Below are 26833 nucleotides of genomic sequence, written 5' to 3' on the forward strand. Positions count from 1 at the left end.
TGTCTGGAGGAAACCAGGCACTGCCCATCATCTGCCCAATAACATCCCTACAGTGATCATGGTGGGGGCAGCATCGTGTCTGGAGAAAACCAGGCACTGCCCATCACCTGCCCAATACTATCCCTACAGTGATCATGGTGGGGACAGCATCATGTCTGGAGGAAACCAGGCACAGCCCATCACCTGCCCAATGCCATCCCTACAGTGATCATGGTGGGGGCAGCATCATGTCTGGAGGAAACCAGGCACTGCCCATTACCTGCCCAATACCATCCCTACAGTGATCATGGTGAGGGCAGCATCATGTCTGGAGGAAACCAGGCACTGCTCATCACCTGCCCAATACCATCCCTACAGTGATCATGGTGGGGGCAGCATCATGTCTGGGGGAAACCAGGCACTGCCCATCACCTGCCCAATACCATCTCTACAGTGATCATGGTGGGGGCAGCATCAAGTCTGGGGGAAACCAGGCACTGCTCATCACCTGCCCAATACCATCCCTACAGTGATCATGGTGGAGGCAGCATCATGTCTGGGGGAAACCAGGCACTGCCAATTACCTGCCCAATACCATCCCTACAGTGATCATGGTGGGGGCAGCATCATGTCTGGGGGAAACCATCTACTGCCCATCACCTGCCCAATACCATCCCTACAGTGATCATGGTGGGGACAGCATCATGTCTGGAGGAAACCAGGCACTGCCCATCGCCTGCCCAATACCATCCCTACAGTGATCATGGTGGGGGCAGCATCATGTCTGGAGGAAACCAGGCACTGCCCATTACCTGCCCAATACCATCCCTACAGTGATCATGGTGGGGGCAGCATCAAGTCTGGGGGAAACCAAGCACTGCCCATCACCTGCCCAATACCATCCCTACAGTGATCATGGTGGGGGCAGCATCATGTCTGGAGGAAACCAGGCACTGCCAATTACCTGCCCAATACCATCCCTACAGTGATCATGGTGGGGGCAGCATCATGTCTGGGGGAAACCATCTACTGCCCATCACCTGCCCAATACCATCCCTACAGTGATCATGGTGGGGACAGCATCATGTCTGGAGGAAACCAGGCACTGCCCATTACCTGCCCAATACCATCCCTACAGTGATCATGGTGGGGGCAGCATCATGTCTGGGGGAAACCAAGCACTGCCCATCACCTGCCCAATACCATCCCTACAGTGATCATGGTGGGGGCAGCATCATGTCTGGGGGAAACCAGGCACTGCTCATCACCTGCCCAATACCATCCCTACAGTGATCATGGTGGGGGCAGCATCATGTCTGGGGGAAACCATCTACTGCCCATCACCTGCCCAATACCATCTCTACAGTGATCATGGTGGGGGGCAGCATCATGTCTGGGGGACACCAGGCACTGCCGATCACCTGCCCAATACCATCCCTACAGTGATCATGGTGGGGGCAGCATCATGTCTGGGGGAAACCAGGCACTGCCCATCACCTGCCTAATACCATCCCTACAGTGATCATGGTGGGGGCAGCATCATGTCTGGGGGAAACCATCTACTGCCCATCACCTGCCCAATACCATCCCTACAGTGATCATGGTGGGGGCAGCATCATGTCTGGAGGAGACCAGGCACTGCACATCACCTGTCCAATACCATCCCTACAGTGAAGTATGGCGGTGTCCACATCATGCTGTGGAGATAGATTGGTCAGGGTTGTGGGAAAGCTGAATGAAGCAAAGTACAGAGATATTCTTATTGAAAACCTGATCCAGAGCGCTCTTTTCCTCAGGCTGGCCAGAAGATTCACCTTCACACAAGACAATGACCATAAGCACACGGCCAAGACAACACAGGAGCGGCTGTGAATGTCCTTGAGTGGCCCAGCCAGAGCCCGAACCCAATGGAACTTCCCAGGAGAGAATTGAAAATGGCTTCCACCGAGTCCATCGAGTTTAACCTAGAAAACTACTACTGTGTTGATCCAGAGAAAGACAAAAACCCTGATAAGGCTGATGCCAATTGCCCCATGACTGAATGGCAAAAAATTGGATGACGGGAAAACCTATATATTTTTTTTATTTTACCAGAAGGAGCAACATAACAAAATGTAAGGGGCTGAAGACTTTCCAAATGCAATGTATAATCTCACGCATAACACTGTAAAAATGTAGACTTATAACTAATAACTTTTTTTCTTCGAACCTTTCCACTAAAACATTTATTAAGCTAAATTTCAAAAACATAAACTATTAATCCAAACATATATTTGCAAAAAAAAATTAATCTATAATAAAAAGTATGTTTTTATTAATCTTACAAATGGCACAACCCCTAAGGAAAAATAGTTTTAATAAAAAAATATAAAACCTCATAAAAAATAAAAAAAAGCTATTAAAATGTTCTTTTGTATTATTCCTTATTTTTACAATTGTTTTATTTTTCTTTCTTTAAATGTTTTTTATTATTTGTCATTCATTTTTTTAGCTCTTTATATTTTGTATTTTTACAATTGTTTCTAATTTAATATAAAACTTTTATTTATTTTTCCCCAAAAATTTTGTAAATTTCTTATAATAATTTTTTTTATTTTATACTTATAACTTTTTCTTCATATTCATATATATATATATATATATATATATATATATATATATATATATAATTTTTTTAGTTATATTACATTTTTTTTTCTCCATGAGCATTAAACGGGCACTGTCAAAACAAACTTTGTATATGTTGTATGCAATTGTTTTTTCTAAAAATACTTCTTTAAAAAAGAGAGAAAGAAAAGGAAAACTGCTTTTGAAAATTCCACCAATAGAGGTCCCCGTACCTCCTGGAACACTGATGAATCCCACAGCAGGATGAGTGTGTCCAAGGGTCATGGACATGAGATGGCTGATTGACAAGGCTGCAAGAGGAACACAGCCTGCAGCAACACAGCTGTAACACAAAGTTTTACCAAACATGTGCCTCCAGCTGTTGCAAAACAGGCCTGGACAGTCAAAGGATGTCTGGGCATGCTGAGACTTGTAGTTTTGCAAAAGCTGTAGACACACAGCTAAAGGCAACACTGCTGTAAAAAAAAGTTATCCAAACACTGTACCTACAACTATTCCAAAACTACAAGTCCCAGCATTACAGGACTGGCAAAGGAGGATACACATGAATGACATGGGAACATATACAAAATGTATGCATAACAAAACCACTGTACCTTTAGCACTAAACCTTTGCACTAATTTAGGAAGATGTAACTTATGCACTCACCATATTGTTTTTGGTGGTAGAGTACAGGCAATCTCCAATAATTATTATGTGTGTGTGTGTGTGTATACAGCATGAAACCAGAGAGGAAAGGGTTACAGAGCAGGGCTGCCAGGCTCCCCAGAGCAGTGAGTCGGCAGAGAGAGGGAGGGGAGGAGTCATCACAGTGCAGGCAAGAGAAGGACACGCCTCCTCCTTATGGGTAGATGGAAAAGACAGTGTCACCAATTATAAATGACCATGCTCCTGAGCACTTTACTATTTTAACATTTTTCCACAATTTTTTTTACTATTTTTTTTTCTTCTCCATGAAATTTCCAATATGATGGCCTTGTCACAAACCGCGTTCGTGGGCATTAATCATTAAAATTGTAGATTTTTTTTAGAATTTTTTTTTTTTTTTTGGGGGGGGGGGGATTGTTTCCAATTTGTTCTGTATTAAATTTTCTTGATTCTTTTTTTTTTTATTTACATTTTTTTCTTGTTATTTTTATTTTTGTTATGAACATGTACAAATACGCCTCATGTCTTCGATCATAAATAACCGTGCTCCTGAGCGGCACGCTGCTTATTTTCTTTTCTAATTGCCGCCAAATCTCATGATGAGGCAAATATGGTGACAAATAGTGTTTTAAATAATATTTAATTTTTATTATAATTTTTAGTTATATATACACATACACACACACACACACACATATATATTTTTTTACAAATTTTTTTAAATAAATGATTGTTTTCTTTTTTTTCTACAATTTTTTACAATTATTTTTCAATAGTTTTCCTTTTTTTTACAAGTTCATTTTTTATTCCTTTTTTTTAATTTTATTATTTGTTAATTTTTTTTTCATTTCCTGGAAAGTGGATTGGTCGTCGTCGGCCAGCTGAATGGCCCCCAAGGTCTCCCTATCTGACCCCCTTAGACTTTTATCTTTGGGGTCATCTGAAGGCAATTGTCTATGCTGTGAAGATACGAGATGTGCAGCACCTGAAACTACGAATACTGGAAGCCTGTGCTAGCATTTCTCCTGCGGTGTATATAGTAGTATATAGTAGTGTATATGGATACTGGAAGCCTGTGCTAGCATTTCTCCTGCGGTGTATATAGTAGTATATAGCAGTGTATATGGATACTGGAAGCCTGTGCTAGCATTTCTCCTGCGGTGTATATAGTAGTATATAGCAGTGTATATGGATACTGGAAGCCTGTGCTAGCATTTCTCCTGCAGGGTATATAGTAGTATATTGCAGTGTATACGGATACTGGAAGCCTGTGCTAGCATTTCTCCTGCGGTGTATATAGTAGTATATAGCAGTGTATATGGATACTGGAAGCCTGTGCTAGCATTTCTCCTGCGGTGTATATAGTAGTATGTAGCAGTGTATATGGATACTGGAAGCCTGTGCTAGCATTTCTCCTGCGGTGTATATAGTAGTATATAGCAGTGTATACGGATACTGGAAGCCTGTGCTAGCATTTCTCCTGCGGTGTATATAGTAGTATATAGCAGTGTATACGAATACTGGAAGCCTGTGCTAGCATTTCTCCTGCAGGGTATATAGTAGTATATTGCAGTGTATACGGATACTGGAAGCCTGTGCTAGCATTTCTCCTGCGGTGTATATAGTAGTATATAGCAGTGTATACAGATACTGGAAGCCTGTGCTAGCATTTCTCCTGCAGTGAATATAGTAGTATATAGCAGTGTATACAGATACTGGAAGCCCGTGCTAGCATTTCTCCTGCGGTGTATATAGTAGTATATAGCAGTGTATACGGATACTAGAAGCCGGTGCTAGCATTTCTCCTGCGGTGTATATAGTAGTATGTAGCAGTGTATACGAATACTGGAAGCCTGTGCTAGCATTTCTCCTGCAGGGTATATAGTAGTATATTGCAGTGTATACGGATACTGGAAGCCTGTGCTAGCATTTCTCCTGCGGTGTATATAGTAGTATATAGCAGTGTACACAGATACTGGAAGCCTGTGCTAGCATTTCTCCTGCAGTGAATATAGTAGTATATAGCAGTGTATACAGATACTGGAAGCCCGTGCTAGCATTTCTCCTGCGGTGTATATAGTAGTATATAGCAGTGTATACGGATACTAGAAGCCGGTGCTAGCATTTCTCCTGCGGTGTATATAGTAGTATATAGCAGTGTATACGGCTACTGGAAGCCTGTGCTAGCATTTCTTCTGCGGTGTATAGAGTAGTATATAGCAGTGTATACGGATACTGGAAGCCTGTGCTAGCATTTCTCCTGCGGTGTATATAGTAGTATATAGCAGTGTATACAGATACTGGAAGCCTGTGCTAGCATTTCTCTTGCGGTGTATATAGTAGTATATAGCAGTGTATACAGATACTGGAAGCCTGAGCTAGCATTTCTCCTGCGGTATATATAGTAGTATATAGCAGTGTATACAGATACTGGACGCCTGTGCTAGCATTTCTCCTGCGGTGTATATAGTAGTATATAGCAGTGTATACGAATACTGGAAGCCTGTGCTAGCATTTCTCCTGCGGTGTATATAGTAGTATATAGCAGTGTATACAGATACTGGAAGCCAGTGCTAGCATTTCTCCTGCGGTGTATATAGTAGTATATAGCAGTATATACGAATACTGGAAGCCTGTGCTAGCATTTCTCCTGCGGTGTATATAGTAGTATATAGCAGTGTATACAGATACTGGAAGTCTGTGCTAGCATTTCTCCTGCGATGTATATAGTAGTATATAGCAGTGTATACGGATACAGGAAGCCTGTGCTAGCATTTCTCCTGCGGTGTATATAGTAGTATATAGCAGTGTATACGGATACTGGAAGCCTGTGCTAGCATTTCTCCTGCGGTGTATATAGTAGTATATAGCAGTGTATACGGATACTGGAAGCCTGTGCTAGCATTTCTCCTGCGGTCTATATAGTAGTATATAGCAGTGTATAGGGATACTGGAAGCCTGTGCTAGCATTTCTCCTGCGGTGTATATAGTAGTATATAGCAGTGTATACGAATACTGGAAGCCTGTGCTAGCATTTCTCCTGCGGTGTATATAGTAGTATATAGCAGTGTATACGGATACTGGAAGCCTGTGCTAGCATTTCTCCTGCGGTGTATATAGTAGTATATAGCAGTGTATACGGATACTGGAAGCCTGTGCTAGCATTTCTCCTGCGGTGTATATAGTAGTATATAGCAGTGTATATGGATACTGGAAGCCTGTGCTAGCATTTCTCCTGCGGTGTATATAGTAGTATATAGCAGTGTATATGGATACTGGAAGCCTGTGCTAGCATTTCTCCTGCGGTGTATATAGTAGTATATAGCAGTGCATATGGATACTGGAAGCTTGTGCTAGCATTTCTCCTGCAGGGTATATAGTAGTATATTGCAGTGTATACGGATACTGGAAGCCTGTGCTAGCATTTCTCCTGCGGTGTATATAGTAGTATATAGCAGTGTATATGGATACTGGAAGCCTGTGCTAGCATTTCTCCTGCGGTGTATATAGTAGTATATAGCAGTGTATATGGATACTGGAAGCCTGTGCTAGCATTTCTCCTGCGGTGTATATAGTAGTATATAGCAGTGTATACGGATAGTGGAAGCCTGTGCTAGCATTTCTCCTGCGGTGTATATAGTAGTATATAGCAGTGCATATGAATACTGGAAGCCTGTGCTAGCATTTCTCCTGCGGTGAATATAGTAGTATATAGCAGTGTATACAGATACTGGAAGCCCGTGCTAGCATTTCTCCTGCGGTGTATATAGTAGTATATAGCAGTGTATACGGCTACTGGAAGCCTGTTCTAGCATTTCTCCTGCGGTGTATATAGTAGTATATAGCAGTGTATACGGATACTAGAAGCCTGTGCTAGCATTTCTCCTGCGGTGTATATAGTAGTATATAGCAGTGTATACGGCTACTGGAAGCCTGTGCTAGCATTTCTCCTGCGGTGTATATAGTAGTATATAGCAGTGTATAGGATACTGGAAGCCTGTGCTAGCATTTCTCCTGCGGTGTATATAGCAGTATATAGCAGTGTATACAGATACTGGAAGCCTGAGCTAGCATTTCTCCTGCGGTGTATATAGTAGTATATAGCAGTGTATACAGATACTGGAAGCCTGTGCTAGCATTTCTCCTGCGGTATATATAGTAGTATATAGCAGTGTATACGGATACTGGAAGCCTGTGCTAGCATTTCTCCTGCGGGATATATAGTAGTATATAGCAGTGTATACGGATACTGGAAGCCTGTGCTACCATTTCTCCTGCGGTGTATATAGTAGTATATAGCAGTGTATACAGATACTGGAAGCCTGAGCTAGCATTTCTCCTGCGGTACATATAGTAGTATATAGCAGTGTATACGGATACTGGAAGCCAGTGCTAGCATTTCTCCTGCAGTGTATATAGTAGTATATAGCAGTGTATACGAATACTGGAAGCCTGTGCTAGCATTTCTCCTGCGGTGTATATAGTAGTATATAGCAGTGTATACAGATACTGGAAGCCTGTGCTAGCATTTCTCCTGCGGTGTATATAGTAGTATATAGCAGTGTATACAGATACTGGAAGCCTGTGCTAGTATTCCTCCTGCGGTGTATATAGTAGTATATAGCTGTGTATATGGATACTGGAAGCCTGTGCTAGCATTTCTCCTGCGGTGTATATAGTAGTATATAGCAGTGTATAAAGATACTGGAAGCCTGTGCTAGCATTTCTCCTGCGGTGTATATAGTAGTATATAGCAGTGTATACGGATACTGGAAGCCTGTGCTAGCATTTCTCCTGCGGTGTATATAGTAGTATATAGCAGTGTATACGGATACTGGAAGCCTGTGCTAGCATTTCTCCTGCGGTGTATATAGTAGTATATAGCAGTGTATACGGATACTGGAAGCCTGTGCTAGCATTTCTCCTGCTGTGTATATAGTAGTATATAGCAGTGTATACGGATACTGGAAGCCTGTGCTAGCATTTCTCCTGCAGTGTATATAGTAGTATATAGCAGTGTATACAGATACTGGAAGCCTGTGCTAGCATTTCTCCTGCGGTGTATATATTAGTATATAGCAGTGTATACAGATACTGGAAGCCTGTTCTAGCATTTCTCCTGCGGTGTATATAGTAGTATATAGCCGTGTATACCGATACTGGAAATCTGTACTAGCATTTCTCCTGCGGTGTATATAGTAGTATATAGCAGTGTATACGGATACTGGAAGACTGTGCTAGCATTTCTCCTGTGGTGTATATAGTAGTATATAGCATTGTATACGGATACTGGAAGCCTGTGCTAGCATTTCTCCTGTGGTGTATATAGTAGTATATAGCAGTGTATACGGATACTGGAAGCCTGTGCTTTCATTTCTCCTGCGGTGTATATAGTAGTATATAGCAGTGTATACGGATACTGGAAGCCTGTGCTAGCATTTCTCCTGCGGTGTATATAGTAGTATATAGCAGTGTATACAGATACTTGAAGCCTGTGCTAGCATTTCTCCTGCGGTGTATATAGTAGTATATAGCAGTGTATACGGATACTGGAAGCCTGTGCTAGCATTTCTCCTGCGGTGTATATAGTAGTATTTAGCAGTGTATACGGATACTGGAAGCCTGTGCTAGCATTTCTCCTGCGGTGTATATAGCAGTGTATACGGATACTGGAAGCCTGTGCTGGCATTTCTCCTGCGGTGTATATAGTAGTATATAGCAGTGTATACGGATACTGGAAGCCTGTGCTAGCATTTCTCCTGCGATGTACATATTAGTATATAGCAGTGTATACAGATACTGGAAGCCTGTGCTAGCATTTCTCCTGCGGTGTATATAGTAGTATATAGCAGTGTATACGGATACTGGAAGCCTGTGCTAGCATTTCTCCTGCGATGTATATAGTAGTATATAGCAGTGTATACGGATACTGGAAGCCTGTGCTAGCATTTCTCCTGCGGTGTATATAGTAGTATATAGCAGTGTATACAGATACTGGAAGCCTGAGCTAGCATTTCTCCTGCGGTGTATATAGTAGTATATAGCAGTGTATACGGATACTGGAAGCCTGTGCTAGCATTTCTCCTGCGGTATATATAGTAGTATATAGCAGTGTATACGGATACTGGAAGCCTGTGCTAGCATTTCTCCTGCGATGTATATAGTAGTATATAGCAGTGTATACGGATACTGGAAGCCTGTGCTAGCATTTCTCCTGCGGTATATATATTAGTATATAGCAGTGTATACGGATACTGGAAGCCTGTGCTAGCATTTCTCCTGCGGCGTATATAGTAGTATATAGCAGTGTATACGGATACTGGAAGCCTGTGCTAGCATTTCTCCTGCGGTGTATATAGTAGTATATAGCAGTGTATACGGATACTGGAAGCCTGTTCTAGCATTTCTCCTGCGGTGTATATAGTAGTATATAGCAGTATATAGAGAAGAGGGTTGCATTGACAATCCAACACAATGGGCAGCACATGGAACACATTTTATAAATGGTCAGAAACTTGTAAATAACTCATGAAAGAATATAGTGACATTAAAACCAAGGACATCATTGTTTTTCTTGTGAAATTTTCAATAAGTTTGATGTGTCACATGACCCGCTTCCTATCTATTGAAAAAAACTAAAGTTGGATTCAAAATGGCCGACTTCAAAATGGCCAATTTTCTTTTAAATAAATGATTCTGTTTTCTTCAGTTTATTTTTTCTACAATTTTTTAAAATCATTTTTCAGTCCTTTTTTTTTATTTATTTTTTTCATTGTTGTTTTCTAATACAGCTTTTTTTCCCCATAAACCGTTACAATATGACGCCCCCGCCGCTCATCTTCTTTTCTAGTTGCCACCATATCTCATGACGTGACAATTATGGCGACAAATATTATTTCGAAATATTCAAAATAATCAACCCAACTCCGTAGGGACATAGGTTGAACTTTATGGACTTTGGTATTTTTTGCTCTTTTTTCAACCTTAAGAACTATGTTACTATTATTATTTATTTTTTTATTATTTTTCAAATGCTTTTCCTTTTTTTTTACAAGTTCATCTTTTATTACTTTTTATTTTCTTAATGACTCTTTTTTTTATTTTTATTTAATTTTTTTAAATTTTTTCTTAATTTTTTTTTTTTTTTATGTAAACATTTACAAAATTAGGCCCCCCCCCCCCCTGTCACCAACCATAAATAACCGCCCTCCCGGAGAGCAAAGCCGCTGATTTTCTTCCCTAATTGCCACCATATCCCATGATGAAAACAATCATGGCGACTGTAAGTACGATGAGGTCATGCCCTCCTACAGTAACCCAAATATTTTTTTTTTTATTTTTTTTTTGGGTCGTACGCCCTCCCGTGCAGGCGTGTATACCTCCAGATGTTTCCCCCAAGCCTCTCCTGTGAAGTTATTTCAGGAATAATATTGACGTAGGCCCGTAGGACATTGGGGTTGGCCATGCAGGAAGTGGCTTTCAGAAATATGGTCTGAGATACTGTGCGGGGCCCGATACATCGGGCCCCGCACAGTATCTCAGACCATATTTCTGAAAGGCACTTCCTCCCCAGTGCCCATACGGTTGTGTCTCTCCCGGCCGCCTGTTTCATCTGTCAGTCATTAGCATTCCACAGATGTTAAGTACATTTACCAAAAAAAAAAACTAGATCCAAGTCTTGGGAAGCGGAGAGAAAGGGACTATTCACTCTGAGTAATTCTTCCTCCTCAGCAGAGTCAATGAGCCAAATATATAGAGAGAGAGAGAGCGAGCGACTGCTGCGGACAACAAGGATCTACCAAGTGCCCCGCAGGAGCGCAGCCATGCTAGGACCCTCTTAGGAGACAACTTTTTGGAATAAAAAAAGAAAAGAAAAGAAAAGAAAAAAACAGCACCCCCCCCCCCCCCAAAAAAAAAATAATTATATATATATATATATATATATATATATATATATATATCTACCCCTAAATATCCAGCTCAGTGCTCAGCCGCCGGGTGATGCCTCGCTTCCTATAACCAGGGGGGATTTTCTTGCAAGTGGCACCAAAGAAGGGTAAGTGACAAAATCTGATATTAATTATTATTATTATTATTATTTCTATAGGAAAAGCTGCAGAAATGTAGGCACAGGTACTGTCACTGGTGGAGGCAGGGTGAAGCGGGGTTCAGATTGTCATTTAACTCTTAAAGATATTACTTGCAGTCCTATGTAACAGCAGTGATAACACAGTGATGACTCTCTGAGTACAGATAATGTAGTAGATGTGACCTGCAGTCCTATGTAACACCACAGATAACACAGTGATGACTCTCTGAGTACAGATAATGTATAGATGTGACCTACAGTCCTATGTAACACCACAGATAACACAGTGATAACTCTCTGAGTACAGATAATGTATAGATGTGACCTGCAGTCCTATGTAACACCACAGATAACAGTGATAACTCTCTGAGTACAGATAATGTAGTAGATGTGACCTGCAGTCCTATGTAACACCACAGATAACAGTGATAACTCTCTGAGTACAGATAATGTATAGATGTGACCTGCAGTCCTATGTAACACCACAGATAACACAGTGATAACTCTCTGAGTACAGATAATGTAGTAGATGGGACCTGCAGTCCTATGTAACACCACAGATAACACAGTGATAACTCTCTGAGTACAGATAATGTAGTAGATGTGACCTGCAGTCCTATGTAACACCACAGATAACACAGTGATAACTCTCTGAGTACAGATAATGTAGTAGATGTGACCTGCAGTCCTATGTAACACCACAGATAACAGTGATAACTCTCTGAGTACAGATAATATATAGATGTGACCTGCAGTCCTATGTAACACCACAGATAACAGTGATAACTCTCTGAGTACAGATAATGTAGTAGATGTGACCTGCAGTCCTATGTAACACCACAGATAACAGTGATAACTCTCTGAGTACAGATAATGTATAGATGTGACCTGCAGTCCTATGTAACACCACAGATAACACAGTGATAACTCTCTGAGTACAGATAATGTATAGATGTGACCTGCAGTCCTATGTAACACCACAGATAACAGTGATAACTCTCTGAGTACAGATAATGTATAGATGTGACCTGCAGTCCTATGTAACACCACAGATAACAGTGATAACTCTCTGAGTACAGATAATGTATAGATGTGACCTGCAGTCCTATGTAACACCACAGATAACAGTGATAACTCTCTGAGTACAGATAATGTATAGATGTGACCTGCAGTCCTATGTAACACCACAGATAACAGTGATAACTCTCTGAGTACAGATAATGTAGTAGATGTGAGCTGCAGTCCTATGTAACACCACAGATAACACAGCGATATCTCTCTGAGTACAGATAATGTATAGATGTGACCTGCAGTCCTATGTAACACCACAGATAACAGTGATAACTCTCTGAGTACAGATAATGTATAGATGTGACCTGCAGTCCTATGTAACACCACAGATAACACAGTGATAACTCTCTGAGTACAGATAATGTATAGATGTCACCTGCAGTCCTATGTAACATCACAGATAATACAGTGATAACTCTCTGAGTACAGATAATGTAGTAGATGTCACCTGCAGTCCTATGTAACACCACAGATAACAGTGATAACTCTCTGAGTACAGATAATGTAGTAGATGTGACCTGCAGTCCTATGTAACACCACAGATAACACAGCGATATCTCTCTGAGTACAGATAATGTATAGATGTGACCTGCAGTCCTATGTAACACCACAGATAACAGTGATAACTCTCTGAGTACAGATAATGTATAGATGTGACCTGCAGTCCTATGTAACACCACAGATAACACAGTGATAACTCTCTGAGTACAGATAATGTATAGATGTGACCTGCAGTCCTATGTAACACCACAGATAACAATGATAACTCTCTGAGTACAGATAATGTATAGATGTCACCTGCAGTCCTATGTAACACCACAGATAACAGTGATAACTCTCTGAGTACAGATAATGTATAGATGTGACCTGCAGTCCTATGTAACACCACAGATAACAATGATAACTCTCTGAGTACAGATAATGTATAGATGTGACCTGCAGTCCTATGTAACACCACAGATAATACAGTGATAACTCTCTGAGTACAGATAATGTAGTAGATGTGACCTGCAGTCCTATGTAACACCACAGATAACACAGTGATAACTCTCTGAGTACAGATAATGTAGTAGATGTGACCTGCAGTCCTATGTAACACCACAGATAACAGTGATAACTCTCTGAGTACAGATAATGTATAGATGTGACCTGCAGTCCTATGTAACACCACAGATAACACAGTGATAACTCTCTGAGTACAGATAATGTATAGATGTGACCTGCAGTCCTATGTAACACCACAGATAACACAGTGATAACTCTCTGAGTACAGATAATGTATAGATGTGACCTGCAGTCCTATGTAACACCACAGATAACAGTGATAACTCTCTGAGTACAGATAATGTATAGATGTGACCTGCAGTCCTATGTAACACCACAGATAACAGTGATAACTCTCTGAGTACAGATAATGTATAGATGTGACCTGCAGTCCTATGTAACACCACAGATAACAGTGATAACTCTCTGAGTACAGATAATGTATAGATGTGACCTGCAGTCCTATGTAACACCACAGATAACAGTGATAACTCTCTGAGTACAGATAATGTAGTAGATGTGACCTGCAGTCCTATGTAACACCACAGATAACACAGCGATATCTCTCTGAGTACAGATAATGTATAGATGTGACCTGCAGTCCTATGTAACACCACAGATAACAGTGATAACTCTCTGAGTACAGATAATGTATAGATGTGACCTGCAGTCCTATGTAACACCACAGATAACACAGTGATAACTCTCTGAGTACAGATAATGTATAGATGTGACCTGCAGTCCTATGTAACACCACAGATAACACAGTGATAACTCTCTGAGTACAGATAATGTATAGATGTGACCTGCAGTCCTATGTAACACCACAGATAACAATGATAACTCTCTGAGTACAGATAATGTATAGATGTCACCTGCAGTCCTATGTAACACCACAGATAACAGTGATAACTCTCTGAGTACAGATAAGGTATAGATGTGACCTGCAGTCCTATGTAACACCACAGATAACAGTGATAACTCTCTGAGTACAGATAATGTAGTAGATGTGACCTGCAGTCCTATGTAACACCACAGATAACAGTGATAACTCTCTGAGTACAGATAATGTATAGATGTGACCTGCAGTCCTATGTAACACCACAGATAACAATGATAACTCTCTGAGTACAGATAATGTATAGATGTCACCTGCAGTCCTATGTAACATCACAGATAATACAGTGATAACTCTCTGAGTACAGATAATGTAGTAGATGTCACCTGCAGTCCTATGTAACACCACAGATAACAGTGATAACTCTCTGAGTACAGATAATGTAGTAGATGTGACCTGCAGTCCTATGTAACACCACAGATAACAGTGATAACTCTCTGAGTACAGATAATGTATAGATGTGACCTGCAGTCCTATGTAACACCACAGATAACACAGTGATAACTCTCTGAGTACAGATAATGTATAGATGTGACCTGCAGTCCTATGTAACACCACAGATAACACAGTGATAACTCTCTGAGTACAGATAATGTATAGATGTGACCTGCAGTCCTATGTAACACCACAGATAACAGTGATAACTCTCTGAGTACAGATAATGTATAGATGTGACCTGCAGTCCTATGTAACACCACAGATAACAGTGATAACTCTCTGAGTACAGATAATGTATAGATGTGACCTGCAGTCCTATGTAACACCACAGATAACAGTGATAACTCTCTGAGTACAGATAATGTATAGATGTGACCTGCAGTCCTATGTAACACCACAGATAACAGTGATAACTCTCTGAGTACAGATAATGTAGTAGATGTGACCTGCAGTCCTATGTAACACCACAGATAACACAGCGATATCTCTCTGAGTACAGATAATGTATAGATGTGACCTGCAGTCCTATGTAACACCACAGATAACAGTGATAACTCTCTGAGTACAGATAATGTATAGATGTGACCTGCAGTCCTATGTAACACCACAGATAACACAGTGATAACTCTCTGAGTACAGATAATGTATAGATGTGACCTGCAGTCCTATGTAACACCACAGATAACACAGTGATAACTCTCTGAGTACAGATAATGTATAGATGTGACCTGCAGTCCTATGTAACACCACAGATAACAATGATAACTCTCTGAGTACAGATAATGTATAGATGTCACCTGCAGTCCTATGTAACACCACAGATAACAGTGATAACTCTCTGAGTACAGATAATGTATAGATGTGACCTGCAGTCCTATGTAACACCACAGATAACAGTGATAACTCTCTGAGTACAGATAATGTAGTAGATGTGACCTGCAGTCCTATGTAACACCACAGATAACAGTGATAACTCTCTGAGTACAGATAATGTATAGATGTGACCTGCAGTCCTATGTAACACCACAGATAACAATGATAACTCTCTGAGTACAGATAATGTATAGATGTCACCTGCAGTCCTATGTAACATCACAGATAATACAGTGATAACTCTCTGAGTACAGATAATGTAGTAGATGTCACCTGCAGTCCTATGTAACACCACAGATAACAGTGATAACTCTCTGAGTACAGATAATGTAGTAGATGTGACCTGCAGTCCTATGTAACACCACAGATAACAGTGATAACTTTCAGCCATTATTGCCATTTTTTTGTTCGGTGCCCATAGTGGTGTAGTAAGTACTAAGGGTGATGCTGTGGGTTATGATGGGAGTTGTAGTCCTTTATGTTTGTGTCACATAACTAAGCGGTGTTAACCCAAAATTCCTCGGTCAACCCCACAATGACCTTTTTAAATGAAGCTGTTCTCGCATACAAAGCCCAGGAATGAGACCTCTGCAGCCAGGATTCCAGTTAACAATTTGGCACTTACCTGAACTCCTTTTACTAGAGATGAGCGAACTTACAGTAAATTTGATTTGTCACAAACTTCTCGGCTCGGCAGTTGATGACTTTTCCTGCATAAATTAGTTCAGCTTTCAGGTGCTCCCGTGGGCTGGAGACTCTTTCCTAGGAATATATCCACCTTTTCCAGCCCACCGGAGCACCTGAAGGCTGAACTAATTTTCGCAGGATAAGTCATCAACTGCCGAGCCGAGAAGTTCGTGACGAATCGAATTTACTGTAAGTTCGCTCATCTCTACCTTTTACATATAGAGAATACACAGTCTCTGTTATACAGCTATGATGGTACAGCATAGGGGTGAGGAGAATGGGGAGTTGGTCACTGTCCCTTTAAAGGGGTACTGCGGTGGAAAACATTTTCTTTAAATTAACTGGTGCCAGAAAGTTAAACAGATTTGTAAATGACTTCTATTAAAAAATCTTTACCCTTCCAGTACTTTTTAGCAGCTGTATGCTACAGAGGAAATTATTTTCTTTTTTAATTTCTTTTCTGTCTTGTCCACAGTGCTCTCTGCTGACACCTCTGTCCGTGTCAGGAACTGTCCAGAGCAGCATAGGTTTGCTATGCGGATTTTCTCCTGCTCTGGACAGTTCCTGATACGGGCATCAGGTGTCAGCAGAGAGCACTGTGGACAAGACAAAAAAGAAATAATAAGAAAATAATTTCCTCTGTAGCATACAGCTACTAAAAAGTACTGGAAGGGTAAAGATTTTTTTTATAGAATTTATGTTTTCCACTGAAGTACCCCTTTAATTCATACTTTTTTGTGGACTTTAATTCATACTTCTTTGCGGGAGTCCTCCCTGACTTGGCATACAGATTGGCGCTGGTCCAACTAAAAGCCAATAAAAGATCCAGTGGAAGGTAGAATGGTCCTTGTACAACTTATCCTTTCTTACGAAATCCCTATTGATATAGTGAGACTAAAGACTGTAGACTAGTGGTCTTAAAACTGTGGCCCTCCAGTTATTGCAAAACTTCAACTCCCAGCATGCCCGGACAGCCGTTGGCTGTCCGGGCATGCTGAGAGTTGTAGTTTTACAACATCTGAAGGTCCACAGATACCGCCGGACTAGGACAAGGTAAGTTGCACCTCTTTTCCTTGGGAGCGGAATGCAGACTTGGGACTGGCTCCGACATCTATTGGTCGGGAGTCCACATGTGACCAAATGAATCGTTTAGCTGTACAGAAATGCATTGTGAACAAGTTAAAGGAAAACTGTCAGCTTGCTCCCCCCGCACTAACCAGCGGTACTGGCTGGTGGTGCAGGGAGGGGGGACGTTGATCAGTTTGATGCCTACCATGCCTGAAACCGTCCCGCAGTTTGGCCGAAATCTTCGTTTTTCTGTATATGCTAATTAGGTGCTAACTGGCACAGGCGGGGTTACTGGCACTCTGATGTCACCGCCGCCGGCCGCAGCGCCACCCAGCTCATCAATATTCCTCCCCTCCCTCCGTCTCTCCCTCTTGTCCCCGCTCTGAAATGAAGAGGGAGAGGCGGAGGGAGGGGAGGAATAGTGATGAGCTGGGTGGTGCTGCGGCCGGCGGCGGTGACATCAGAGTGCCAGTAACCCAGGCCTGTGCCAGTTAGCGCCTAATTAATATATACAAAAAAACGAAGATTTCCGCTGAACGGCAGGGCAGATCTGGGCATGGTAGGCATCAAACTGATCAGCCTCCCCCGCACTACCAGCCAGTACCACTTCTTAATGCGGGGGGAGCAAGCTGACAGTTTTCCTTTAAAGTGGTACTCCGGTGTAATTTTTTTTTTTTTTAAATCAACTGGTGCCAGTAAGTTATACAGATTTGTACATTACTACTATTTTAAAATCTTAATCCTTCCAGTACTTATCAGCAGCTGTATGCTCCACAGGAAGTTGTGTTGTTCTTTTCTGTCTGACCACAGTGCTCTCTGCTGACACCTCTGTCCATGTCAGGAACTGTCCAGAGCAGGAGCAAATCCCCATAGCAAACCTCTCCTGCTCTGGACAGTTCCTGACATGGACAGAAGTGTCAGCAGAGAGCACTGTGGTCAAACAGAAAATAAATTAAAAAAGAAAAGAACTTCCTGTGGAGCATACAGCAGCTGATAAGTACTGGGAGGTTTAAGATTTTTAAATAGAAGTAATTTACAAATCTGTGTAACTTTCTGAAACCAGTTGAGTACCCCTTTAAACTTTTGCACTCTGCTGTTGACTTTGCATGACCATACGACACTTGAAACCCATGAATGTAGTACAATATAAACAGTAGCTGACACTTGTCCTCCTCAGCAGTGCCAAAACCCTGACCTCTTGTCCTCCTCAGCAGTGCCAAACACCTGACCTCTTGTCCTCCTCAGCAGCACCAAAACCCTGACCTCTTGTCCTCCTCAGCAGTGCCAAAAGCCTGACCTCTTGTCCTCCTCAGCAGCACCAAAACTCTGACCTCTTGTCCTCCTCAGCAGTGCCAAACACCTGACCTTTTGTCCTCCTCAGCAGTGCCAAAAGCCTGACCTCTTGTCCTCCTCAGCAGTGCCAAAAGCCTGACCTCTTGTCCTCCTCAGCAGCACCAAAACTCTGACCTCTTGTCCTCCTCAGCAGCACCAAAACCCTGACCTCTTGTCCTCCTCAGCAGTGCCAAAAACCTGACCTCTTGTCCTCCTCAGCAGCACCAAAAACCTGACCTCTTGTCCTCCTCAGCAGTGCCAAAAACCTGACCTCTTGTCCTCCTCAGCAGCACAAAAACCTGACCTCTTGTCCTCCTCAGCAGTGCCAAAAACCTGACCTCTTGTCCTCCTCAGCAGTGCCAAAAACCTGACCTCTTGTCCTCCTCAGCAGTGCCAAAAACCTGACCTCTTGTCCTCCTCAGCAGTGCCAAAAACCTGACCTCTTGTCCTCCTCAGCAGCACAAAAACCTGACCTCTTGTCCTCCTCAGCAGTGCCAAAAACCTGACCTCTTTTCCTCCTCAGCAGTGCCAAAAACCTGACCTCTTGGCTTTATAAGGGTGCATGCACACCACGTTTTCACTGTATGGCTTGCCGGATCCGGCTGGGGAGGGGAAAACCGTGCGCTCCCGTACAGTGAAAAGGTGGTGTGCATGCACCCTAAGAGAGAGTTTAGTGGTGACAATAATAGCGCCCCCCCCCTGGTCCCGTTATAGTAGGGTCTCTTTTAGTGCAGGCAGATGCCCCGATATACAGCGCACATTTTTATGGCGTTGCCTTCCGACCGTATGTTTTAGTGATCAATTCTAATAACACAAGAGACTTGTTGGCAGCGCGTTTCGGGATCTCGTAGAATCTGGAGCCTTTTGTTACAACTTGTCCAGTATTAGGAGGGAAGATAATATTTCGCTCTTTGCAGAGAGAGACAGGACAGGAATTTTCATTATGTTGGTCATACGTCACTTTACTATTTGTCACCAGTCAATAAATGTGGCTGCAGATGTCTTAGCGCCTGCTAAAACCTTCATTATATGTGAGGAGCCGTCACAGAACACAATGGAGATGTCAGTGTTTCCACTATTACCGGCCCCATCGCTAAGCCAAGAAATCCCCATGATAAACTCATCTTCAGGAGCCGAGGGGGGAGGTGACAGGGCTCCCAGACTAAATATTTCTAAAAATGATCGCTCATCACTGTTATGGGGGCACCACTATGGCTGTAACTTTCCTAAGGGCACTGTGGCTGGCACTCTTATGGGAGCACTATCATAAGGGCACTGTAGATGGCACTATTATGGGGGCACTATCATAAGGGCACTGTGGCTGGCACTATTATGGGGGCACTATCATAAGGGCACTGTGGATGGCACTATTATGGGGGCACTATCTTAAGGGCACTGTGGATGGCACTATTATGGGGGCACTATCATAAGGGCACTGTGGCTGGAACTATTATGGGGACCCTATAGATGTTACTATCATAAGGGCACTGTGGCTGGCACTCTTATGGGAGCAACTATCATAAGGGCACTGTGGATGGTACTATTATGGGGGCACTATCATAAGGACACTGTGGCTAGCACTGTTATGGGGACCCTATAGATGTTACTATCATAAGGGCACTGTGGCTGGCACTGTTATGGGGACCCTATAGATGTTACTATTATAAGGGCACTGTGGATTGCACTATTACGGGGGCACTATCATAAGGGCACTGTGGCTGGCACTGTTATAGGGGCCCTATAGATGTTACTATCATAAGGGCACTGTGGCTGGCACTGTTCTGGGGGCACTATCATAGGGGCATTGTGGCTGGCACTGTTATGGGGGCACTATTCATGTTACTATCATAAGGGCACTGTGGATTGCTCTATTATGGGGGCACTATCATAAGGGCACTGTGGCTGGCACTATTATGGGGGCTCTATAGATGTTACTATCATAAGGGCACTGTGGCTGGCACTGTTATGGGGACCCTATAGATGTTACTATTATAAGGGCACTGTGGATTGCACTATTACGGGGGCACTATCATAAGGGCACTGTGGCTGGCACTATTATGGGGGCTCTATAGATGTTACTATCATAAGGGCACTGTGGCTGGCACTGTTCTGGGGGCACTATCATAGGGGCATTGTGGCTGGCACTGTTATGGGGGCACTATTCATGTTACTATCATAAGGGCACCGTGGCTGGCAATGTTATGAGGGCTCTATGGATGTTACTATCATATAGGCACTGTGGCTGGCACTGTTATGGGATCACTATCATAATGGTACTGTGGCTGGCACTATTATGGGGGCATTATCATAAGGGCAATGTCACTGGCACTGTTATGGGGGCACTATCATGATGTTACTATCATAAGGGCACTGTGGCTGGCACTTTTATAAGGGCACTGTGGATGGTACTGTTATGGGGCACTATCATAAGGGCATTGTGGCTGGCACTGTTGATGTTACTATCACAAGGACACTGTGGCTAACATTATTATGGGGGCACTGGGGCTGGCACTATGGAGGCTATTATCATAAGGGCACTGCTTCTGTCACTGTTATGTGTCACTGTGGCTTTCACTGTTATGGGGGCACTATGGCTGTTACTAGTATAAGGGCACTGTAGATGGCACTGCTACAGGAGCAGTGTGGCTAACACTGTTATGGGGTTACTGTGGTTGGTACTGTCTAAGGGTAATATTTCTGTCACTGTTATGGGGTCATTGTGGCTGTCACTGCTATGGGGCACTACAGTTGTTACTATAATAAGGGTACTGTGGTTGTCACTGTTATGGGGCCACTATGGATGTTACTATCCTAAGGGCACCATTTTGGGGGCACTGTGGATGTTGCTATTATAAGGGCACTATGGCTGGCACTGTTTTGGGTTCACTGTGGACCACAATACTATGATTGCACTGTCTGACACTGTTATGGGGAGATTGTGAAGGATATTGTTATATGGATACTTTGGATGTCAGTATTTTTAAAGTTACTGCGTCTGTCACTATTTGGAACCAATGTGGATATTCTAAGGGCACTATGGATGACGCTGCTACCTGGTAGTATGATTAACACTGTTATGGGGTTACCTTGGATGGTAATGTCATAAGGGCACCGAGGATAGGGGCAATGTATTTTTCTCTATTATGGGGTCACTGCAGATTTTTTGTGTTGCAGAAATATCCTTGTTCATTGGCCACACAACTTCCCGCGTCGTCGTTTATGCCAATGAATCATGAAACCATTCAGTGATCATCCAAGTGGCACAATACGCATGTTGGTCGAGCCCCATAATTGGCTCTTTAAATGGGCACTCTTATTAAAACAATGTTTGCTATTGCACTCCTTATGGTAAATAAAAAAAATCTTTCTAATGTACTTTGTTTTAAAAAAATGAAGTTTTCTATCTTTTGTTTTGTTTAAAAAAAAAAAAAAAAGCTGCCACTAGGTGTCTCCCTAGTTGTCCAGAGCACATTTCTCCCAATCTCTTGCTCAGATTTTGGACTCCTGCTGGCCTGGCAGAAGTCCAAAATTAGGAAATGCAGCCTGGAGTCCTGAGGAGGGGGGGGGGGGGGTGTCGTGCAGCCTTAGCCAATCATAGCTCACTCACACTGAACTGCTCTGGGCTGTGTGTAGCAGAGTGAGGGAGGAAGTTCTCCCCTGTATGGCTTCAGATGATGTCACGCCTGCTGGGGAACGCCCCTTCCCAGTCTGTGAATCCGACTGAGCAGAAAATACAGAGCAATATCAAGGTAGAAAACTAAAAAAATAATAAAAAATAAAGGCCGGGGGTGGTTTATCATGATGGGGCAGTGAGCTGGGAGGATTATAAAATGTAACAAGATCGTGAGAGGTACTTTTTAATGGAAAACCAATCTACAAGATCACTCAGCTCATGTAGTAGGACCTCAAGCCATGGACCATTGCCTGTGAATACTGATACCTTTTCGTAGCCTGTGTTGTCCTGCATTTCATCCCAATTTCTGGCCATTTTGCCCTTGGCATTTTGTCTTCCCATGAAATCTTTTTACGCACTGCTGTTCGCTCCTCTGGTATTGACCTTTGGTGTTGCTCCCAACACTTTTGCATCTGCTCCAGACATCATAGCAGATTGCCTGCTGCCAGTTGCCGGTCAGATTTCTGTGACCTGTAAAACTGACCAGGAAAGACAACACCTCCTTGTTGGGAGGGATGAAGAATGGGGAGATTCATGACATGAGATATATGTCACTCAGAGAAGCATATCCAGCGAAACGAAAGTCCTTCCCGACTTGCACTGGTCCAACTAAAAGTCTATAAAAGATCCAGTGAAAGGCAGAACGGTCCTTGTACAACTTATCCTTTCTTACGAAATTCCTATTGAAATAGCAAGACTGAAGACGGTAGACCAGTGGTCTCACACTGCAGCCCTCCAGATGTTGCAAAACTTCAACTCCTAGCATGCCCGGACAGCCAACGGCTGTCCGGGCATGCTCGGAGTTGAAGTTTTGCAACATTTTGAGACCACTTCCTTAGACTGCTTAAAAAATGCTTAAATCAGTGTAGTAATGTGCCCTAAGACCTGTATGCATAATAATATACATGTGTGAATACGTAAAATATCTTTTGATCTATGTATATCTGTGATCAGTCTTCTGAATTTCTCTCAAAGGCTGGGGTAGTTTCCCCTGGAGTATGATGAGCTCCTCTCCTCTCTTTTCCCCTGTCATGAGGTCTGCATAAACATTTTTACTAGAGATGAGCGAACTTACAGTAAATTTGATTCGTCACAAACTTCTCGGCTTGGCAGTTGATGACTTATCCTGCGTAAATTAGTTCAGCTTTCAGGTGCTCCGGTGGGCTGGAAAAGGTGGATACATTCCTAGGAAAGACTCTCCTAGGACTGTAACCACCTTTTCCAGCCCACCAGAGCACCTGAAACTGAACTAATTTATGCAGGATAAGTCATCCACTGCTGAGCCGAGAAGTTCGTGACGAATCAAATTTACTGTGAGTTCGCTCATCTCTAATTTTTACATTTGCAAAGCATATTGGCTGAATGCATGCTCTATATAACTCTAAGGCAGACATGCCTGCTCGATATAACTCTAATGCAGCCATGTGAAACTATATGTTGGAACGACTGAAGAAAAACCTGCCAAAAAATTTAGATTTTTACATTTTCCCAGCTTTGTAACCAAAGTGCTTGCTTTTTATAACCCTAAAGCAGCCATGTAGAACCTATATGGTGCACGTACACAAGAAATAAGTTCAGAAAATGACCAAAGAGAAACCATTTTGCATATAAATAATAGTTTAGCACCCTGTATTGCTTGTAACTGTGCACGAGGATCCTTCTCAAAGAGTGAAGCTGTCTGGATCTTTTCTGTGCTCTGAGGAACAGCATGGAGATAACCCCCCGCCCCTCCCCTCGGAGAGTTTGGTCCTTTTTTTTTTTTTCTTCTTTTTTTAAAGGACCAAAAAGGCTGAATTTTCTGGGTTTGTTTGCAAAATTTAAAAACAGAGACCCCTAGTGGCCATTTTTTAAAACCTGTTTTTCACATCGATAGCAATCACATTTTTTAATGAAGTATATTAGGAAAATTCTTCGTTTTTTAAGGAAGTATTAAAGGGGTATTCCGGCTTTAGACATCTTATCCCCTATCCAAAGGATAAAGATTAAGATGTATGATCGCAGGGGTCCTGCCACTGGGGACCCCCGAGATCTTGCTGCAGCCCCGGGTATTCTGTGCCGGGCGCTACCTCCGAGACAGGGACGTGATGTCATGGCCACACACCCCAGTCACGTCACGCCCCCTCCATTCATGTTTATGGGAGGGGGCGTGACAGCCGTCACGCCCCCTCCCATAGACATGAATGGAGGGGGCGTGGCGTGACATCACTAGAGGGTGTGGCATCACATCCCCGTGTTGGAGGCAGCGCCCTGCGCAGAATGATGGGGGCTGAACCAAGATCGTGGGGGTTCCCCAGCGGCGGAACCCCTGCGATCATACATTTTATCCCCTATCCTTTGGATAGGGGATAAGATGTCTAAAGCCGAAATACCCCTTTACAAAGGAAAAAGTTATTTCTAATGACAGTTACACTTTAAGCCAGGATTGGGGCACAAGGATCCACTTCTCTGTAGATGTCAGCGACCTCTGTGGAGTTGTAGGTAGACACTCAGACACCTCCGACTCTTGGATCCAGCCTACTCCTCCGTATAAGAGCCTCCAGCATTAGTAATGTCTACCTCGAAGAACAAGTCATTTTCCAGATGTAATAGAATAGTCTGCGATGTGAACGTTTCTATAATGTCATTACCCGGCAGATGTCTCTCGTCGAGCGGACGGATAATAATCCTGCGCGGCTCCCATTGTGTGTCTCAAGCTATATCGCTCCGACACCTCGTGCTGAAGTCACATTATCGTTACGTTTTATATTCAAATACAATAAAAGGAGAGCCGCGGGTGAACTTTGGGCCCAGACAATGAAATGAAATCATTTCGAGAGGAATGTACCTGAAACGAAAGAAATAATATCTTCTTACATTTTGATCTATAATTTGGAATCTTCACAATACGTTGTGGGGTCCATATTGGCTAAAATTCCCTGAAATTATGGAAGTGGAGATATCTAATTGGATTCACACAAAAACTTGGGGGGGAGGGGGGTACTGACTGCTACCTCTACGTCTGGTTGTTACCTAGCTTTCTCAAACCCTTTGCTAAATTACCTACACTTATTGACCACTTTATTAGGTACACCTTGCTAGTCCCGGGTCGGACCCTCTTTTTACTTTCTACAAGGTTCAGGAAGCATTCCTCAGAGATTTCGCTCCATATGGACATGATGACATCACACAGTTCCTCCATATGGACATGTTGACATCACACAGTTCCTCCATATGGACATGATGACATCATACAGTTCCTCAATATGGACATGATGACATCACACAGTTCCTCCATATGGACATGATGACATCACACAGTTCCTCCATATGGACATGATGACATCACACAGTTCCTCCATATGGACATGATGACATCACACAGTTCCTCCATATAGACATGATGACATCACACAGTTCCTCCATATAGACATGATGACATCACACAGTTCCTCCATATGGACATGATGACATCACACAGTTCCTCCATATGGACATGATGACATCACACAGTTCCTCCATATGGACATGATGACATCACACAGTTCCTCCATATGGACATGATGACATCACACAGTTCCTCCATATAGACACGATGACATCACACAGTTCCTCCATATGGACATGGTGACATCACACAGTTCCTCCATATGGACATGATGACATCACACAGTTCCTGCATATAGACATGATGACATCACACAGTTCCTCCATATGGACATGATGACATCACACAGTTCCTTCATATGGACATGATGACATCACACAGTTCTCCCATATGGACATGATGACATCACACAGTTCCTCCATATGGACATGATGACATCACACAGTTCCTCCATATGGACATGATGACATCACACAGTTCCATATAGACATGATGACATCACACAGTTCCTCCATATGGACATGATGACATCACACAGTTCCTCCATATGGACATGATGACATCACACAGTTCCTCCATATGGACATGATGACATCACACAGTTCCTTCATATGGACATGATGACATCACACAGTTCCTCCATATGGACATGATGACATCACACAGTTCCTCCATATAGACATGATGACATCACACAGTCCCTCCATATAGACATGATGACATCACACAGTTCCTGCATATAGACATGATGACATCACACAGTTCCTCCATATGGACATGATGACATCACACAGTTCCTCCATATGGACATGATGACATCACACAGTTCCTCCATATGGACATGATGACATCACACAGTTCCTCCATATAGACATGATGACATCACACAGTTCCTCCATATGGACATGATGACATCACACAGTTCCTTCATATAGACATGATGACATCACACAGCTCCTCCGTTCCTCCATATGGACATGATGACATCACACAGTTCCTCCATATGGACATGATGACATCACACAGTTCCTTCATATAGA

At 42.7% G+C, this 26833-nt stretch overlaps 1 protein-coding gene across 5 annotated transcripts in view; it reads left to right on the forward strand.

Annotated features, from left to right (window-relative positions):
• LOC130361144 (uncharacterized) overlaps positions 1-26833 on the forward strand; it is a 158279-nt gene that overhangs the window by 42677 nt on the left and 88769 nt on the right. The window contains exon 1 of one of the 5 annotated variants that reach the window (XM_056563763.1): positions 11200-11312. The exons of the other annotated variants lie outside the window; for them this stretch is intronic. The gene's annotated coding sequence lies outside the window, so the exon portion shown is untranslated. Of the gene's footprint in view, positions 1-11199; positions 11313-26833 lie in introns of those variants that run through there. 5 annotated transcript variants of the gene reach the window in all.

The sequence above is a fragment of the Hyla sarda genome, chromosome 3 (genome assembly GCF_029499605.1).
Source record: "Hyla sarda isolate aHylSar1 chromosome 3, aHylSar1.hap1, whole genome shotgun sequence".
Classification (NCBI taxonomy): Eukaryota; Metazoa; Chordata; class Amphibia; order Anura; family Hylidae; genus Hyla; species Hyla sarda.